Source organism: Dermacentor silvarum, chromosome 6, assembly GCF_013339745.2.
Source record: "Dermacentor silvarum isolate Dsil-2018 chromosome 6, BIME_Dsil_1.4, whole genome shotgun sequence".
Lineage (NCBI taxonomy): Eukaryota > Metazoa > Arthropoda > Arachnida > Ixodida > Ixodidae > Dermacentor > Dermacentor silvarum.
Window position 1 is genome coordinate 34274058 of NC_051159.1, and position 13318 is coordinate 34287375.

The 13318-nt window shown below is 49.2% G+C and overlaps 1 protein-coding gene across 2 annotated transcripts in view; it reads right to left on the bottom strand.

The window, feature by feature from the left end:
- Window positions 1–12608, bottom strand: part of LOC119455403 (uncharacterized) — a 210586-nt gene extending 197978 nt beyond the window's left edge. For both annotated transcript variants that reach the window (XM_049668751.1, XM_037716807.2), the window contains exon 1: window positions 12110–12608. The gene's annotated coding sequence lies outside the window, so the exon portion shown is untranslated. The remainder of the gene's footprint in view (window positions 1–12109) is intronic.
- Between the last annotated feature and the right edge of the window lie 710 nt (window positions 12609–13318).

Genomic DNA, 13318 nt, shown 5'->3' on the forward strand with positions numbered 1-13318 from the left:
CCGCGACCTCGTGCTCAGCAGCGCAACGCTTAGCTAACTGAGCCACTGCGGGTGGTTCGGGATGATTTTCTGGGCCACGGACGCCGACGCCGGATTTTCTGCAACACGGGGCCATTAACGCCGTCACGTTAAAACTATCAATGCGCCTATAGATGCAATATCAGGGCCGTGACGCCACAGTTCGATACGCTCGCTCCCGCCAAACGTTCCGAGCCCGTAAGGTCCAACTGTATAACTCTTTTATGTCACGGAAAACTTGTTAGCGCCCGTTGCTGCCTCGATGCCATGGCAGATCGAGCCCGAAAGTTGTACACGCTATGCACACAAACAATGTGCGAAAACGACAGTAATGGATGTATATTGCCAGCCGTGGCATGCATGCCTACATGCCATAGCTGCAAGTAGGGATTCGACCCGCAATGGCACTTTCCCCGGTACCAAGCGAAGAGCAACGCTCTCAACAGCCGTGCCATGGGTCACCACGGATCGGTGTCCGAAGCACAATGAATAAAAATAAGAAAGAAATAAAGCAAAAAAGAAAAGTGCGGTTGCGCCACGCTCTGCTACGGTAACCGCCCCGAAGCGACTCGCCGAATTTTGCTTCTTCTTTCTCTCGCCGAACTGAGCGCGATGCCGAGATCCCACCCAGGGGGGCGGCGTGCCAAGCCCGCGCCGCCGTTCGGTGGTGTCATCAACGCGTGCTGCAACAGCAGCAGCAGCGAGACACTCCCAAATATGATGGCGCCCTCCTCGCCCTCTTGCAAGCAGCATCGGCGCGAGCACCACCTCGGGTGTTCCCTGCCAGCTTCCTCGCGGGGACAGCGCGGGGAGATTGAGCAGCGGCGGCGGGGACCGGCGTCGTCGTCGTCGTCGTCGTCCTGCGGGCGGTAAACAAAGTGGCGCTCTTCGGCTGATCGATTTCGACAAGGGCCAGCGAGACCTCGAAGCGGCGTGCCTTTGGGAGTGGCCGCATCACCGCGGGCATGCGCCGGGCGACAGCGTGGCTCGCGGGAGGAGTGGTGGTGGCATTCCTCCTTCTTCCCCCTCCCCCCTCCTCTGCTATACCGCCACCTATAAGCTGCACCAGCGGACGCTGCTGCTCGCTATGGGGACGCGCGCGCGGCGGGGCTCAAAAGCGCGCGCGCGCAGCTCGGCGCAGAAGCAGCGCCTTTGCAGCACCCTGGAATTACGGAGGCCCTTGTCCAGCCAAGTGGTGCGCCGAATATTGCGTGTACGTGTGTGCATTATAGTGTGCGGTGCGTGCGTGCGCATCGGAGTGTTGTATGTATGTATGTATGTATGTATGTATGTATGTATGTATGTATGTATGTATGTATGTATGTATGTATGTATGTATGTATGTATGTATGTATGTATGTATGTATGTATGTATGTATGCATGTATGCATGTATGCATGTATGCATGTATGCATGTATGTATGTATGCATGTATGCATGTATGCATGTATGCATGTATGTATGTATGCATGTATGTATGTATGTATGTATGTATGTATGTACGTGTGTATGGATGGATGAATGCATGGATGTGCGCGTGCGTGCAGTCTGCATGTGCGTGTGCCAATTTTCAGACAACATTATTATTACCCCAAAAGGTAACGTCTCCCTGCGCTCTGGTGTCAAAAACGTACCCCAGCGGTCCACTTACTGTTCTTCACTGCCAGACTTATTCACCTTTCCTCCATTGTCTTGAGCAGGGTAACTACGTATACCCTCACTTAACTCTGGATAAGCGACGACGAAAGCGCCAGCGCGTTTGCTCCCCAAGTTCAGTATCGCCGCGCAGCTTCAGGCAGAGTCGATACCTACACCTCTCCAGGTGGACCGGTGGCCCTGCGCAAATTAAAACCGAGTCCCCCACGGTAATAGGACGCAGTGATGCTTTCCGTTTCAGTTTCCTCTCAGCAAAAGCGGCACCCTGACGAAAGCCAATCGAACAGTCTTTCGCGTGTCTTTCACTAAGACAAACCGCAAATTTCTACACTTCAACTGCGACAAACATGCAGAACAGTCGCGATCTGGGTCAGCTGGTTATACATATTCTTGAGGTTATTTGAACTAGTCGTTGTGTGTGCCACGTCTCTTTTTTGTCCTTCGTCTTTTGACTGGTTCAAATTGTCAAAAACATGCAGAAAACCTGATCCTGCAGCGAGTAGCAACATTGCGGACGAACGAGCAAGCCGGAGCGACTGATGCCAGAACGTCGCGAGGTTCTGCTCTAACGTGACCAGCTTATGCGTACACACACACACACAACACACACACACACACACACACACACACACACACACACACACACACACACACACACACACACACACACACACACACACACACACACACACACACACACACACACACACACACACACACACACACACACACACACACACACACACCTGATGTGAAACGAAGCAGAAACTGACGCCGCATTCACGAAAAAAAAAAAGTCATTTATCGTTTTCTGCGCGCCAATATACGAATTTGTAGCGTAGAAAATTACCATCGAAAGTACACGCAATCGTCTTTTTGCCGTCCACAAATTTGCATTTGACCGCTTCGATGAGAAATCAGCAGCCATTCGTGAATGCCACTCCGACACACAGATTTTGCATTATTACAGATGCAGCAACCAGACGAAATGAAAACCGCACGGAATGCGGAGCTGCATGGTTGGATATCCGGAGAACAGTATATGGGTCACCGCACGTTCTTTGTACATGTAATCGCTCTTTAGTGTAACTGCAAGATGGCTACGACTGTGATTATATCCTTCATGGTCATTGTGCGTCAGAGCCAATCTTTCACTCCGCCGTCTGATCCCGAATTCAACAGCGGCCACAAAACTCGATGAACAGCATGTGCATTCTTTCTACCCCCCCCCCCCCCTCCCCTACTTTTTTTTTTTTTTTTTTGTAAGGAAGAAGTTTGCTTTCGTCAACTAGGTTGGTAGTTAGGAAACGGCACACATCTCGATCGTGGTTTTCAAGTAAGGTTGAAATCTGCCCGCTTGCGCCTTCTCCATCAAGGATCCACTAATACCGGTGTCACACGTACATTTCTGATCGCGATCGCGGCCGATCCGAATCCATGTGCTGTTACATGGTAACTGTCAGATCGTAATCGCGATCACAGGCTTACGTCTGCGCCCTCTAGCACAGTATTCTGAAAACGCCCCCCCCCCCCCCCAAAAAAAAAAAAAAAAAAAGAGCAGCCCTACAAAAAATAATAAAAAAGAACACGTTTAACAACCTGTTTATCAGCAATAGCAAGCTGTAAAATTGAAATATTGTCCAAATTATACGTATTTTGCAAATCTGCATTTGTAGCCAAGACAATATGCAGTTCTGAGAGTGGCAGACGATCAGCAGACGACAATAACTCCATCCGGATCGTTGGACCGTGTAGCAACGACCATTGCTGATCGCGATCAGAAGTGTACGTGTGACACGGGCATAAAATTCTAAACAGCAGGGGCCGAATTCACTACGCTTTTCGTAAGTTCTCTTTGCCATTGGCTATCCATTGGCCTTCGCGCTAATAATAGACCAGCATCAGGGTTGGCTGAAATTTTCTCTTACGCAGAATACCTGCGTGAAGCTTTCTGCGAATACGCGGGTCCAGGGCCTGAATTCGCAAAAACGTTCTTACGCTAAATCCATTCGTAAGAACCGATGCCAGCCAATGGCAATGTTGGACACATGATTAGCTAAGGCGGCCCCCAATGACAAAGAGCACTTACAGGTACAAAACGTTTTGTGAATTCGGCCCCCCAGTTTCTGATTACCTTTTTTGCAAATTCGCACGAAATATCCTCGGAACACGATGTACACCCGGCGACAAAATAAGCCGGGACATGAAGTCTGAGAAAAAGCTGAATATATCCGCAGCCTCACAATGTAGCCTCGTATTTGCATTTTGGGCTTCGACTAGAATATGCTAACAATATTGTCGTATACAGTTTTACTTGCTACTGCTACAGGCTACGAAGATATTCAGCTTTTTCTCAGACTTCATGTCCCGGCTTATTTTGTCGCCGGGTGTACATTCCATCGACCTCGATTGGCTCACTTACGCAGCTTACGCAAAACAAGCAATACCCATCGAGGAATTTGATCTCGTCGAAAGTGCACCGCGTGACATCCGTATAAAATAATTTTGTTATGTCCAATTTCTAAATCCACCCTCTCTGCAGCGCCCGATCGGCTTTGAGAGTAACAACATGAAAGGAAATTCGGCGCTCGGCCAGTGGATTCCCTTCACTCGTGCATCTCTTTCTCACGATGCATCAGTGGTAACTGGTAACCAGACATAAGCGCGTCGAGTCGGCTTGGTGTCGGGCTGAACTTGGGCCCACTGGGATCGTGTAAGCGGTATCCAGTATATAGGGCAGAGAGCAACGATCGGGTCGATTCGAATAAGACCGCCCTGCTGTAGAGGTCGGCCGACTCGCCTTAACCCGATAGACACATTCAAGCGCTATCGGGTCGATCGGGTCGGCGCTGTCACGTCGAGTCGGCGGCTTCCAGCCAACGAGAATCTCACAGGGCCCCTCACCATATAGTTACGGCATTGTAAACAGACAAGCGCGACGCGCTGGCAATGTACGCGCTGACAATCGTGTCTGCAATGTATCAAATCGATGCAAGGCGCGAAAGCAGCTGGAATTTCAAACGAGAACCCGCGCGCCCTTCCTCTCGATAGAGCACAACTTTGACCCTGCCCGAGAATCAGGATAACACGCATAAACGCATCTACGTCAGACACACTGCTTGCAACGTCACCGATTATGGCACGTGGCCTCCAATGCAAGAACGCGCGAAACCCCCACTGCAAGTGCCGTCGCACGGCAAAAAAAGGAAGAGCGCGTCCCTCTGTTCCGGTATGCAGGGACGAAGCAAGTTTTAGCCTGTCGGGTATTCCTGCATGCGCAATGGCGTTTCCGTCATATCAGGTTTGATGATGATGATGTCGATTATGTATTGACATCTTTGAAACGGGGCGGTGACAGAATAATCACCTAGCCTGCGCTTGAGTTACTCAGGTATGCTATACATGCTTTTCATTATAGCATTTTTGTCACCATCATCAACATCATCAGCCTATATTTATGTCCACTGCAGGACGAAGGCCTCAGCCTGCGATCTCCAATTGCCCCTATCTTGCGCTAGCTGATTCGAACTTGCGTCTGCAAATTTCCTAACTTCATCGCCCCACCTAGTTTTCTGCCGTCCTCGACTGCGCTTCCCGTCTCTTGCAGGGAAGCAGCACGAGAAGGGGAAAACAAATATAGCATTTTTGTATACCTCTCTTTAATATTTTTTTTCTTCCTCAAAACTTCTCTATCTACTTTGTACCGCTACATATATGCATGTAGCGGATCCGGTCGTATCCATTCCCTTCTCAGATTTTTTTTTACACCAATATTCTAAACGTATCTTGCTTATTTCGACTGCTGACCGGTTGGTGCTTGCATCCACTTAGAAATCCAAGCGCTTCTGGAAGGTGTACATTACGTACGGGTCTCACTAGGTGAACCCCTTCGCATTCCAATAGGATATGCCGAGTGGACTCCGGATTTTTGCTGCAGCACACACATGCCTCATCTAGTTTGATGATGATGATGATTTACCGGAAGCTGCTATTGACATCTTGAGGCGCTTCGTCTAACTACTGTGCCTAATAGACATGTTTTCGTGTTTCACGAGTCTTCTTTTCGAAAAAAAAAAAAACACACACACATTTAAAAAGGTAACGTGTTTACGGTTACGTCACTGCCGAAAATTTGCACCAGCAGCAAAGTAGAATACACTTAATTACTGCCATAATAGCTGTGCTTGTCTGGTTGAGGTTTTCCCCAGCAGGTGGCGCCACCACGTTTACAGCACGGGAGTTACTGTATAGGCTCCCTTTAGGCAAAGGGAGCGCCCAAACTTCTTCCCTGCTCCCTTGAGGAAGTTCCCTAAAGGGAGCCTATACAGTAACTCAATGATGTTGGAAATAAAACGCTATCCCCGACCATGGCATCGAGATTTTCAACGCGCCGCGGGCGCCGCCTCTTATCCCAATCTCGAAGTCCATGCTGAGGGGCCGCGCTGGTTCCGAACGTTGTGTCGTGCATCATTTCCAGCGAGTGGTAATGGCGGCTACCCCCCCCCCCCCCCCCCTCACCCCACTTTCCTTTTCGGCACCAAAACCTTCTATTTTTGCGAGCTTTTCGTGACGCATACACTCGAATTTCGAAACGTGTAAGATTTTCTACGAAGGCCAGCTCCACACGTACATTATCTGACACAGGGCCTCTTACGCGGCGCGAAATTTTGTTGCCACTGGCCTTTAAGGATAACACACAGCAACGTCACAGCTTCACGTGCTGTACGACGGAGGGTGCTAATAATGGTGAATATAACGACCTAATCTAGACGACGCAGTGTGTTCATCGCGTACGTGTACGCATGCGCGAACAAAACGTCGGCCGTGGGTCCCCTCGAGGCTAAAGGCACTGTCCCGGCATCTGCCCGATCGAAGCGAGCGACTCGTTATAATAGTCGTCCTCGGGAACACGTACTGTAAAGTCGCACCTGCGGTGAGAGGAAATAAAGGGAGAAAGAGAGATGACGCAACTCTCTCCAGGGCTACGCTTCGCCGGGAGAGACCGAAGGCACGCCGGTCGTGGCATATATATGCATGTTTTCCGGGCTTAACCTACAGTGAAAGAGTGAAAAAGGAAAGAAAGAAAGAAAACGCGAGGAAAAAAACAAAGAAAACGAGCGCTGCGTCACTGCTCGGAGTCGGGCGCTGTCACTCCAAGCAGGGAAGGCCTTTTCGGCGCCCGCTCTATAAATCAGGAACCATTTGCAAACATGTTAGGTTAGGTTAGCGCTACGCGCCAAGGTGGTGGGCAGGCAGCCGCAGCGACGCGCGGCGGCGGAGGGGAGAACTTACTAGAAGTCGAGAGACGTACCGTTGCTGCGGAGAGAGAGAAAGAGAGAGTGAGCGTGCCGCCGAACGCAAGAGACCTCGCGGTGAGGCCTCCATCGCGGCGCCGTCTAGTATTGCGACTCTGACTCCGCCGCGATCCGGAATCGTGCAGCGAGGGTGGAGAGTGTGGGCGCTGGTAATGATGGACCCGGCGTGACTCTCGGTCGAGGCGCCGGGACCCCAAGTCCCCTCTTCCTCCTTCTATTGTGGCGCGCGGGAAGAAGGCGGCCCGAGCCAAGCCATGAAATACGATGCCCGTTCCGCCTCGGCCCGTCAAAGTCTGTCCCCCCCCCCCCCCCCCCCCCCGCGTTCGTTCGTGAGGGGGGGACCGATCGTAATGAGCGCGTCGTGAGGCGGCCCCCGCGCGATATCCTCCTCGCCACCCATTCCCCACAGTACAGCGCGTTAGTACTCCAAGATCCTCCCTCCCCCTCCTCCTCCTCTCTCTCAACCCCACCGGCCTTCCCTGCCGCATGTCTTGGCGCGAGATCGCAAACGGCGCCGTGATCGCGACTGATCACCTCGGCTATGCGAGTGAAGAACGCGCCGCGCGGCCCGTAACAATTTCCTCCCCGGGAGGGGCTGCTTCGCCTAAGCGCACGAGTCGACTGGCATGGTTGCCAGACGTCATGGTGGCGGGGGCGCTGTGCGTTTGTCCACGCTAGAGTTACTGTAGCATGCACAGTAACTCTAGTCCACGATGAAAATGTAGTCCGTGCATCGACCGCCTTTAGGCACCACCCTCCCCCTTTATTTATTTTTCTGACAATGGCGCTTCATGCCCACAAAACACACGTCCCCGAGCTAGCATATATAGCCAACGCCAAACAACGCGCTCTTAAAAAATTTAGACCTTATGGCAAGTTAATCATGTTTTCTCTTATATTCAAATTACAATCCGACGCTGTCACATCTGTAGGTTGTGGGAAAGTCGTACTTTACGATTTTTCTGACGGATTTTACTTTTAAAAAATTCAATTTTGTTCACTAACACCTTGCGCCACGCGGAGGGCCTGCGCGGTCGGGGTGGTTCGGGACGCCCGCGCCCACGCCGGATTTTCTGCGACACGAGGCCTTAACGCTATCGCCGCATTACAACGCGAAGTAACTCATCAGAACACCTGTTATACGCGTAATGCTGCGGCAATGCTCGAACGCAGCAGTCGCGCGCAAACGCGTTCGAGTGTATACGCGGCCGTGTCGAATGGCGATAGCTGCCATATCGCTCCGTTGCCGGTTTCTAAGAAAGTTGAAGGGCAGAATAATTTAGTAAACTTAGTAGATTTTTACGGCGCAAGGGCAACTGTGGCCAAGGAGCGCCAAACACAGGGTTGGTGGTCGACTCAGGTGCTCAAGGAGAAGGGAAGTCAGTAAACGATGGAGTACTATAAAGTGAAATAGACGACCGCTAGATATTCGAGGGAAATGGGGTTGGTACTCTGGACACGGTCAAATTCCGCAATGCTTGGCATGCTGAGCCAATCAGAATGGGCAGCCGCCGAGCCAACCAGCGCTTGACAAGATGGCGAATTGGACTATGTATAACGCAACAGCGCATTCCACAGTCGAGGACAAGTTGACGACCCATGAATCACCGGCTCCACCCACAACACCGCACTGCATCCGCCTTCTGAGCCTACGCGCAAAAAAAAAAAAAAAAAAGAAAAAAAAAAAAGTCATGGAAATGAGCAAACCTCCTTGGCTGGCGCATCGATTTGAGTTGGAAGGCGGTGTCCACTGCATTTTTAGTTGTCACCGACTATTCGACTTGTTCGCTATTGAATTTGAGTTTGTATAGGGCCCCGGACCCAGTCAGGTGTAAGGAAGCACCTTTTGTGCGGGACCCTTTGGTTTCTTGTATAAGGAAACGAACAAACATTATTAAAAAAATAATAATAATGCTGACCCACCGCGGTAGCTTACAGTATGCGGCCGCAATTCTATGGGGACAAATTGCAAGAACGCTATAGCACTTAGATTTAGGCGCACGTTAAAGAACCCCAGGTGGTGAAAATTAATCAGGAGCCCCCCACTATGGCGTGCCTCATAATCATATCGTGGTTTTGGCACGTGATACCCCGTAATTTAATTTATTTATTTGGACAAATTCATGCTGATGGGTTTTTCTTTCACGAGCTTTCATTATATGTTTTTCAAATCAAATAATAATAATAATAATAATAATAATAATAATAATAATAATAATAATAATAATAATAATAATAATATAGTAGTAGTAGCAGTAGTAGTAGTAGTAGTAGTGTGCCCGTTGTGTTTTTTGCCGGGAAAGCGATATGGGAGATTCAGCGTCTATATATCCAGAGGCAAGCGCCGGCGTTTCCGGCTTCTATCTTCTCATTTACAACGCTTTCTGTAGAAATTTTAGACAATCTGTAGATACTCCGTTGTCACCGACGCACATTTTCACTGCCGCCACACGATTTTATGACCGCTAATGACGCGGGGAAAATCTTTGGGCTTGTGTCAATTGCAGTGAAAGGGAAAAGTGGCGCAATCGAGATCCGGTAACCGATCAAAGTTTTGGTAACATGCAAGCAATATCGCGAATTCGCCTAGTACCACTGAAGAAAAGAACACGCCATTGCTACAGAAGGCAACGACAAACACGGCAACATATAGATAGCTTATGTTGGCTTTTACTTATTATTTGCTTTAGCGAAGAACGTCGTCAAAGGACATTGAAGACAAACGCTAAACCAGTTCGGACTGATCAAGCATTCTTTAAGAACTCGTTGTCTCATATAGTTTTTGTGGTAATACGTTGATTATCGGAAGAGAAAATTCAAGCTCAAAGTTCCACTTCTCGAATTTCGCGCGGCAGCCCCAGCGCTGGTACGTCAGTATGACGTCACTGATCTCAACGTATTCATTGTCGTATTCGGGCCGTTGTGGCTCCGTAAATGTTTTTGAATCCCGCTATTTTTAGTATCTGGCCCTTTTGGAATACAATGTAGTCCATCTTTATGTCGATAAAGAATTGGCTATGCTCGAGCAGACACCGTCAAAATTCATGACGTCACGGCGAGAATGGTGCGGGAACTTCAAGGCGGCATCGCCCACGTCTTTCATTTTGGTGTCTTTGCAGTTTAATGCTAATATCATTCTTTGCCTATACTTCAGCCGCATTGAACCTATCGCCAACTACTCCAACACAGTGGTCCAAGTTGTCTAATAGCTTGCGGTACTATGTGTGTTGTCGGGGTCACGATGCCGTCTTTTTTACGTTACGTAAACATGACTTCAGGAATATGGTCTGTCCGTTACATTGCTCGATTGCTATTCGCATTACCATCGCATTACCATCGACAGTTCTCGCGAAATGAGTTGTGCCATTATTATTATATATTTTTTGCACTGTAAAGGGGTAATTTACTAATACAGCTCAAATACGTTTCCTGTTTAGTGCTTCTTTAAGATCATATAGATGCCATTATCACTGCGGTGTGTATTTGTGCCGTTATAACCTACTGAGGTTAGGCCATACGACATTGCCACTGAAACCCAACGACAGCCATTACCGCCACCATCATCGATATCAACATATCCCATCTTCCGTGCAGAACGAAGGCATCTTCCCGGCGATTTCAGATTGCTTTTATATCGCGTGAGCCGACTCCTGCCTATGCCTGCAAATTCATTTAACCGTCATCGATTGCATTTTTCTTCCTTTGGCATCTGTCGCGTTTAACACATCATCCGTTGTCTGCACTACATATTATACGAACCGCCCAACTCAACCTCAACTTGAATATCAGCTCCGCGTCAGCTATAGCACTGCCCTAAAAATATGAATCAGTAGCAACTTGCCCTGTTTACTATTCCTTTAGAAGATCAGCTACATTCGTTAGCTCTTTCATTCATTCTGCCCTGTTCCTGTCCCTTAACATTTCGGACGGGACTAGTAAGGGTTCCAAGATACCTATACCTCGCGTCAATCCCTTCAAATTGCCATTTCTTCACTGCCCACAGTTTACTGCAACACGTTTGTGACCGCTGTGACTACATGTTGATAGCCTGATCGTAGAGTAGTTTCGGTTGATGGGCGCAATCACCTTGGGTAGTTATGTGAACACTTTCTCACATGGGTACACATACGCAGTGACGTGTAGTTAACTTGGCCATGAAGCATTAAAGGCGCCCTTACAACCAACCATCTTTAATTCATGCATGCAAATCAACCGTGGTACAAATAATCATATTTCACACTGTCTTCCAGATAATTACGAGGTTTTCGAAGGTCAACGGGTGAGCCACGTTTCTGGGCCTCTCAGATAAACCTAAGAAGTCGCACTCAAGGTAGGCACACCTCAAAGCGCACCCACAAATATCCTTTTACCGATGACTTCGTATTGGGGCGTTTGCAACCCCTGTATGGGTAACACGTGCAGCACATTGAAGTATTGAGTAGTTTATCCGCAAGGTGTAAACGACAAATCTACTTGCGGTACAACGCTGGTGCCAACGCCGGTACATTACGGCAGCTACTAGCAATGTCAGCTTTCACGGAGTCTATTTTTATGCGACAAGCGCCTACTTTTGATCCAGGATGCGCTACGGCGACACACGGTGAACGTGTCCACTCCACTTCAAGGCACGTCCACGACCCATGCAACAAGTGTCAAAAGGTAAACCGGCAAACACCCTCGAGCGAGAAAAAGAAAAAAGCAACGCGCTTCATCGCGCCTGGTGGCAAAAATGAGCACTACGGCGAACCTCGAAGCGATGACTGCTCCCTTTGCCAGCGTTGCCGCAGCGTTCTAAGAAAAGCTTCGTGCCAACGAAGAAGCGTTAAAGTCGTGCTCCTGCATTGCTCGTTAAACCTCCGAATGACTCTGCACGGACTAGGCGGGCCATTGAGACACAACCACTGTGCTAGACAATCGTAACATCATCGCGCGCATTTCAATGGTAAACACCGACACATATGTAGTACGGGGTGGCGAGAGAACCCATACTGACACGAGCTCCTCCATCCGAGGGAAAACAAAAAACAATACGACACTGTTTGGACAGTACTCGGGCTATTCGAACCGGCATTCGCATTCAAAGCGGCAGCGAACCGAGTACTCCCGCATGACATACATACCTGTTATCATGGAATGCCGTCCAATCAAGAGTTGCTTTCGGGACGCTCGCCGAGTGAAACGGACTTCCGCCTCCCGGAATGCACGGAACGCACACTGCACTCTGGGTGACGCGCGATCACTCCAACACCACAAGTTCAAGCCAGCGTTCCGGATGGAAGGCAGAAAAAGACACAGGCGGGAGGTGGAGCGATCCACGCGCAGGGAGCGGGACGCTCTTTTTCCTCGATGCACGACGCAGGGCCAAGCGGGCGGCCCCTGCCTGAAGTTCACTGCTGCCGCCACGCAAGTTGCTCTCCGCCGCACTGAACGAGTTGGCTTCTTCGCCCGGTCAACCTGACCAGTGTCGACGTTCGCTTGCTTCCTGAGCGTCCGAGAACGCGTTCATGCTGGTAATCCAGGGCTGGGAGGACTCGGTAATTTATCGCGCTAGACGTTCCGCCGATACTAGCGTAACCATGATCGAACACCTCGGCTGAATTGTTCAAAATTCCTACGCGGGACCATAGTAACCCACATGTCCGCCAGGGGGTGAGGAATTCGGAGGCGCAAAAGTTTAAAAAGACAACGCTAAGTGTGGTGGCGCCATCTAGTGCAACATAATACAACTATGTTTTAAATACCTGTTCAGTTATTTTTGGTTTGAAGCAGATTTGAATATGGTAAGTTCAATGCGTTATTTAAACTATTTACATATTTATATGTAGTGTTGTTGGTATTACAAAGAGATTAAATTAAAACTTGAAGACGTTAAGTTCTGGTGGTTCTGGTTTCGGTCTCGCATTGGTAGTTCCAAGAAACATATATAGTAACTAGTTAATGTCCAGTAATTAGTGATGTAATTTTTAAATAATAACAAATAATCAGGTATTTTAGTTGTTATTTTGTATGTAAGGATGTGTTACTCCATATTTTAACGTTTCTCAAAACGAAAGCTTTCTTTTCCCACCGCCAGACGGCCACAGTTCCAAAGCAGACACCACACCCGCTAGCAGAAGTTGTTTGAGCCGTTTGAGTGCACTTTGTGTCGTTTGTGTAACTCGGTGCGAGGAAAGCTCGGAGAGCGCATGCTGCTCTCGTAGGCTTTTCGAAGGAGTTAGGAAGTTCGTCCCAGCCGCCTTTTCTTTGTGCATTCGTCCAGCGATCGTTCATAGGAGCCTCCGCCACACACGAACAAGTTGGATTTGCCCGCAGCACTATGATTGACATCA